The 8,009-nt window shown below is 41.1% G+C and overlaps 1 long non-coding RNA gene across 1 annotated transcript in view; it reads left to right on the top strand.

Annotated features, from left to right (window-relative positions):
* LOC132020164 (uncharacterized) overlaps positions 1 to 8,009 on the top strand; it is a 28,565-nt gene that overhangs the window by 787 nt on the left and 19,769 nt on the right. The gene's annotated exons all lie outside the window — the stretch shown is intronic.

The raw sequence follows: 8,009 nt of genomic DNA, 5'->3' as shown, positions 1-8,009 counted from the left end.
GGGCCGGAGGGTCCCCGACACCCAGCACTACGTATAACAAGCGCGGCCCCGGGGACGCGGCGGGCGGGCCGAGGGCGGCGGCGGCGGCGGCGGCGGCAGTGGCGGCGGCGGGGTGCGAGCCGGGTCGGGGCGCTGACCGCCCCCGCGGGAGGAGGGGCACCGGGGAGGAGGCGGCGCCGCCGGGACCCCGGGGCCACCTGCTGGCGGAGCGCGGCCGCCGCCATCCCCGGGGGCCCGGGCAACCGCCACCCACCGGCCTGGACGCGCGGCGCCCTGAAGAGGAGCCGGAGGCCGCGGCGCAGCGCCCTCGGCCCGGCCGGCCGGCCTTCCCGCGGGGACTGCGGGCTCGGCTGGACGCGGGGGTCGGGGGGTCGGGGCGCTGCTGCTTGGGGCCCGGCTCTCGGCCCCGAGCTCGCCTGCCTGTCGCCACCGCTTCCCGGGGCCGAGCTTGTTATACGTAGTGCTGGGTGTCGGGGACCCTCCGGCCAGCCCACTCCTTGCCTTGAGAGGCAGGATGTCGGAGGGCCACACTCACGGGCTTCATGCAAGTTTTAGGAAACACACACACACTACACACTCACGGGCTTCATGCAAGTTTTAGGAAACACAAATTACACACACACACACACAACTTACCCTCCGCGCTCTGCCAGGAAACGAAGAGATTTGAGAATTTACTGGTAAGAAGAGTATAGAAAAGAGTGAGCTTCAATTCTTCTTCACCAACAAAGAGGGTGGTAGAAGGATCCGGAGTTATATTCTAGGAGACAACTTGGAATGTGGGGCTTGGAGCGGGTGGAAGGAACAAGGGGTGCAACGTCAGTGGGTGCTCGATGGCTTTGCTGACTTTAGAGAAGAAACGGCCATGGCAGGTGCCGGGCGGGGCGGGGGGGGGGGGGGGACTCTGCCACCTGGTGTAATAGTGCCAAAATAATTGACAGCAACAATGCTTTTATTACTTTTATATAACATTCTTCTCTGGGGAGCTAGGAGCACGCCATTTCCTTCTTAGAACCTCTTTAGGATGGGAATGGAAGAGAATTTTACACCACCTGGGAATGGCAGTACAGGACGGTAATCTGACATGCTTAAAAGTACCTCACCAAACTGACCGTCCCTAGACCTAAATACAAAAGAGAGTAAAGAGATGGACAATGCATTCAGCCGGGTGGCAAACTCACGTGGCCCTAAAAGAGTGGCAAGGAATAAGGGAAAAGAGTATGTTGATAAATGCGATACATTTCATCACAGGTCACACTCAGAGGAGGAGACAGTACCTCTGTTTAACTGGGATACACGAATAGGACAACTTTGAGCAAGGGGGAAGCTGAAGGCAGCTAGGATACACAACACCAGGAAACAAAACCAAGGAATAAGGTAATCAGATAGTGGAAGCAAGCCTGGTATACCTTCTAAGGTCTTTTTGTAAGGCAGTATGCTGCAAGTGAGGAGGCTGGGTGTTCTACCTGACCAGGTGTGAGGAGAAATGTCCATTCACTTTTATTAAACAAACCTTAAACAAGAGGTTCTTAACCTTTTCTGGGTCATTGTTTCCTTGGAGATTATGTTCAAACCTAAGGGTCCTTCTCCCAGAAAATATGTAGAGGACACACAAAATTTTGTATAGTTTTCTTGGAATAACTTAGACCCCTTGGAGCTCCAAAAGGTAGCAAAAGGGATTAAAGTGATAAAAAGGGATTAAATCCACTATGTTATTTGGTTCTCTTCCTTACCTCTCCCTTTCTTTCTTCAAAGTCAGGCCGTACACATCTCATGATGTTTTGAATGTTTCTGAAGAAACAAACATACCATTTTGTTATCTAGGCTCGGACCCTTTCTTTTTTGTGATGTTTACTTAAATGTTGTTCCCTAAAACCACAAGGTTGCATACTATACTGGTTGAGGAACATTTAGGATCGTTCCTGCCTTGGAGCATAAAATGAGATTTTATTATGCTTAAACTCTGGTGAAATCATTGCAGGTGTCACACCAGGAAGAAAATCTCTAGGGGAGAGATGAACACCTTTGCATTTTCAGTTAGAATAGAAATATAAGTTCCATGTATTGAAGAAAATATTTTTTATATAATTAAGAATGAAATATTTTTTTAAAAATTTTATTTATTTATTTGACAGAGAGAGATCACAAGTAGGCAGAGAGGAAGGCAGAGAGAGAGGGAGAGGCAGCCTCCCCGCTGAGCAGAGAGCCCGATGCGGGGCTCGATCCCAGCATCCTGAAATCATGACGTGAGCCAAATGTAGAGGCTTAAACCACTGAGCTACCTAGGCACCCCAAGAATGAAATATTTTGAAGTAACAATGTTTTTAGATAGTAATAATTTTCCTTGACCCTTTTTCCTGGCTCGGCAAAGGTGGTCTATGAGTGAGTTGGTCTACAGAGGCCATGGGTCAGACCTGTCCTAAAAACACAGAGAAAATTAACAAATATTTATTTTTTATTTTTCACATTGTGCAAGTCACTATGCCTTTATATAACAAAAGTACGTATTCATAGCCTTAGATAAAGATTAATTATGATATTTAATAAAAAAGATTGCTTTGTGGGGCGCCTGGGTGGCTCAGTGGGTTAAAGCCTCTGCCTTCAGCTCAGGTCATGATCCCAGGATGCTGGGATCAAGCCCTGCATTGGGCTCTCTGCTCAGAAGGGAGCCTGCGTCCCTTCCTCTCTCTCTGCCTGCCTCTCTGCCTACTTGTGATCTCTCTCTGTCAAAAAAAAAAGAGAGAGAGATTGCTTTAAGCAGTGGGTATCTGTGTTTGTTGCTTGAACTACCATAACAAAATACAGTAGACTAGGTGGTTTAAACTATCAAAATTTATTTTCTCCCAGTTCTGAAGACTAGAAGTCCCAGATGAAGGTCTGGCAGGTTCAGTTCCTGGTGAGAGCTCTCTTCCTGGTTTGTAAATGGCTGCTTTTTCACAGTGTCCTCACATCAGAGAGTTCTGATCTTTTCCTCCTCTTATAAGGACACTAATCTATTAGCACTGCATCCTCAGGACCTCATCTAAACCTATTTCCCAAAGCCCCCACTTCTTAATATGGTCATATTGGGGGTTAGGGCTTCAACATATGAATTTAGGAGAACACAGTTCATTTAATAGCATTTTTGGTGAATTGAATGTATCATTTGTATTGGGGCATCCTGGAAAGTCAGGTTGGAGATTATTTCTCTGGAGGTCATTTCTCTGCCTCAATAGTACAAAGCCCTGAAATGTTTTAGAACTATAGGTTTACATATTACATATTATTAAAGCTCAGGGAAATTAAATAACCTGTGGCTTCATGGGGCTCAAACATCAGATGAGAATACAAAAACTCAGTTGATTATGAAGATTCAACATAGATTTTAATTATTGGTAAAGACATGTAATTTGGCCAGAAAACATTTAAGCAAGCTTCATCCTAATTCTTAAAACTCTTTTGAAAACTCTGTCTTAAGAGAAATAGCATTATGAACTTTCCATCTTTAGTTAGATCTCTGCTGTCCAATAGAAATATAATGCCAGCCATTATAAAGAATTTAAAGTTTTCTGTTAGCCACATTAGAAAAACTAAAAATAAGCTGGTTAAATTCATTGTAGTATACCTTATTTAACCCAGTGTATTAAAAATACTATCATTTTGACATGTAATCAATATAAAAATATGAATGAGATATATTATGTTCATTTTTGTATGAAATTTTGAAGATGATGTGTATATTTTACTTAGAGGACAGACAGATCAATTCAGATTAGTGAAATTTCAGGTGCTCAGTAGCCACATATGGCTAGTGGCTACCACACTGGACAGCTCTGATTTATAGGAATTATGATTTGATCCATGCTATTTATATACAGAGAGACAACTGCAACCTTGTTTGTTTTATTAATAACTTTCAAAAAGGAGATAAGCAGGATGGTATTATTGGGCTTGAAACTTTATAAATCTTTAATTGGAGTTTCTGGAATTGAGTATTTTGTCCCAGGTAGATTCTGGAATCCTTCAGGAAGATTTAATGTTAGGATAAACATTAACTTTTCAGTTGAATGAGAATTGCCTATCAGAAGGGTCATGGAAAGAGTGGGCAGATCTACTTTAGTACCAATTATCAATTTATCAATTTGTTGCTGGCCTAACTCAAGTTCCTCTTTCATTTACTTTATGGGTTTTACTTACTGTGTTTTAGAAGAATGGAAGTTGTATTTCTAAGAGATTACTTAAGTGAAAATGGTATCTTGGAAGGCTCCACAAATATTACCTTATAGCATTGATATTTTTACATTATCTAATACTCTTAGTTGCTATATGAGGTTGGTAGATATTACTACCAAGAGGAATTTGCAAATGAGGAAAATCCTAAAACTTTTTTTTTTCTTTTTAAGGATTCTATTTATTTATTTGACACACAAAAACACACAGAGATAGCACAAGCAGAGGAAGTGGCAGGCAGTGGGAGAGGGAGAAGCAGACTTCTTGCTGAGGAGACCCTGACTCGGGGCTCCATCCCAGGATGCTGGGATCATGACCAAAGCCAAAGGCAGCCGCTTTAACCAACTGAGCCACACAGGCATCCTAAAACTCTTTTTTTAGTGAAACTTCAAAATGGTATACTGGTTTTGTGATTATCTTAAATGTGATGCATTTCTACATTTCTACATTTCTGTCGTTTCTTTAAAATAAATATTTAATGTTCTTTTTTATTAAGATCTAATTTATATTTGGTAAAGAATATAAATATGGTGTGTACACTTCAATTCCCTTTACTTGGGTATACATCTGTGTAAACTCCCTCCCCCCAGATTAAGATACAGAACATTTCCAGCCCAGCAGCAGGCTCCCCTGTGGCCCCCCTACCCCAGATAATCCCCTAGGGAAACCACAGTTCTAACTTCTGTCACCATACCTCCATATGTACCTGTTCTTGAACTTTCTGTTTTGTGTCAGGCTTCTTTTGGTCAGCGTCCTGTATGTGAGATTCATTCATGTTGGCTAGAGGGACGGTTCACTCTTTTCCATTGCCGTGTGTTTTCTTTTCTTTTTTTTTTTTTTTAAGATATTATTTATTTATTTGACAGAGATCACAAGTAGGCAGAGAGGCAGGCAGAGAGAGAGGAGGAAGCAGGCTCCCTGGTGAGCAGAGAGCCCGACACGGGTCTCGATCTCAGGACCCTGAGATCATGACCTGAGCCCACGGCAGAGGCTTTAACCCACTGAGCCACCCAAGCGCCCCTGCCCTGTGTTATTTCATCATCTAAATCTACCACAGTTTTTTTTTTTTTATCCATTCTATTGTTGATGGATATTCTTGTACATTTGCTTTTGTCTATTTTAATGGAAGTGTATTAACGTACCGTGTTATATTGGTTTGAGGTGTACACTATAATGATTTAACAATTCTATACTTTACTCAGTGCTCCTCAAGGTGAGTATGCTCTTGATTCCTTTTATCTGTTTCGCCCATTCCCAACCCCCACCTCTCCTCCGGCAGCCACCAGTTTGTTTTCTGTTCTTAAGAATCTGTTCTTTTATTTCTTTCTCTCTCTCTCTCTTTTTTTTTTTTTTCTTTTGTCTGTTTGGTTCATTTTTTAAATTCCACATGTGAGTGAAATCACATGCTATTTGTCCTTCTCTGACATATCTCACATAACATTATACCCTCCAGATCCATACATGTTGTTGTACCTGGCAACATATCTTTTTTTTTTTTTTTAAGATTTTATGTATTTATTTGACAGCAACAGCAAGAGAGGGAACACAAGCAGGGGGATTGGGAGAGGGAGAAAGAGGCTTCCTGCCAAGCAGGGAGCCAGATGCAGGGCTCAATCTCAGGACCCTGGGATCATGACCTGAGCTGAAGGCAGACAACTAAGCCACCCAGGCACCCCAACATATCTCTCTTTTATGGCTGAGTAATATTCCATGGTATATCTGTACCACATTTGCTTTATCCTTTCATCTATGCGTGGACATTTGGGTTCCTTCCATATCTTGGCTATTGTAAATAACACCGCAATAAACATTGGAGTGCATATGTCTTTTAAAATTAGTATTTTTATTTTCTTTAGATGAATACATAGTCATGGAATTTTTGCATCATATGGTGATTCTGTTTTCAATATTTTGGGCCCTCTGTACTGTTTTCCAAGCTGCATCAGTTTGCATTGCCACCAACAGTTCACAAGGGTTCCTTTTTTCCCACATCCTCACCAACACTTATTTCTCATGTTTTCAATTTCATTCATTCTGACAGGTGTGAGGTAATAACTTGTTTGGTTTTGATTTGTATTTCCCTGGTGATGAGTGATGTTGTACATCTTTTCATATGTCTGTTGACCATCTGTATGTCTTCTTTGGAAAAATGTTTATTCAGTGCCTCTGCCCGTTTTTAAATTGGATTATTTGTTGTTTTTGTGCTGAGTTGTATACTTTATGTACTCTGGATATTAATCCCTTATTGGATGTATCATTTGCTAATATTTTCTCCCGTTCAGCAGGTTACCTTTTCATTTTGTAGATGGGTTCCTTCGCTGTGCAAAAGACTTTCATTTTGGTGTAGTACCAACAGTTTACTTTTGCTTTTGTTTTCCTTGTCTGAGGAGATATATCTAGAAAAATGTTGCTAAGACAACAGCAGAAAGATTACTGCTTATGTTTTCTTCTAGGAGTTTATGGTCCCAGGTCTCACATTTAGGTCTTTAACCCATTTTGAGTTTATTTTGTAGATGGTGTGAGATAGTGGTCCAGTGTTATTCTTTAGTGTATAGCTGTCCCTTTTCCCCAACACCATTTGTTGAAGAAACTGTCTTTTCCTTACTGTATATTCTTGCCTCCCTTGTCATAGATTAATTGACCATGTAAGTATGGATTTATTTCTAGGCTTTCAGCCTGTTCTATTGATCTATGTGTCTATTTTTAGGCTAATACCATACTGTTTTGATTACTATAGCTTTGTAGTATATATTGAAGTCTGGGATTGTGATAACTCCAGCTTTGTCTTTCTCAAGATTCCTCTGGCTATTTGGCATCTTTCCATACACATTTCAGTATTGTTTTTTCTAGTTCTGTGAAAAATGCTATTGGTATTTTGATAGGGATTGCACTGAATCTGTAGATTGCTTTGGATAATATGGACATTTTAACAATATTAATTCTTCCAGTCCATGAGTGTGGACTATTTTTCCATTTATTTGTGTTGTCTTTAGTTTCTTTCATCGATATTTTATAGTTTTCAGAGTATAGGTCTCACCCCTCCTTGGTTAGGTTTATTCCTATGTATTTTATTCATTTTGATGTAATTATAAGTGGAATTATTTTCTTAATTTCTTTTGCTGCTACTATGTTATTAGTGTATAGAAACACAAGATATGGGGTGCCTGGGTGGTTCAGTGGCTTAAAGCCTCTGCCTTTGGCTCAGGTCATGATCCCAGGATCCTGGGATTGAGCCCCGCATCAGGCTCTCCGTCAGCAGGGAGCCTGCTCCCCTTCCTCTCTCTCTCTGCCTGCCTCTATGCCTGCTTGTGATCTCTGTCTTTGAAATAAATAAATAAAATCTTAAAAAAAAAAAAAAAAGAAACACAAGATATTTTTGTATTTTGGTTTTGCATCCTGCAATTTTATGGAATTCTTAATGAATTATGTAAGTAATGTAACTATTTCTGATAGTTTTTTGGTGGGATCTTCAGGGTTTTACATGTACAGTATCATGTCATCTGCAAACAGTGACAGTTTAACTTCTTCCTTAATTATTCAGATGCCTTTTTATTTCTTTTCCCTGATTGCTGTCATTAGGACTTCCAGTACTATGTTGAATAGAAGTGAAGGGAATGGACATTCTTGTCTTGTTCTTGAGCTTAAATGAAAAGCTTCCAGATTTTAATGTTGAGTATGATGTTAGCCATGGGTTTTTCCACATATGGCCTTTATTATGTTGAGGTTTGTTCCCTTGCAACCCACTTTTTTGAGAGTTACCATAAACGAATGTTGAATTTGGTCAAATGCTTTTTCCACAT

Source organism: Mustela nigripes, chromosome 6 (assembly GCF_022355385.1).
Source record: "Mustela nigripes isolate SB6536 chromosome 6, MUSNIG.SB6536, whole genome shotgun sequence".
In the NCBI taxonomy this organism is placed as follows: Eukaryota; Metazoa; Chordata; class Mammalia; order Carnivora; family Mustelidae; genus Mustela; species Mustela nigripes.
Note: the sequence above shows the minus strand (reverse complement) of the source record. Positions and strands in the feature narration are given on the sequence as shown.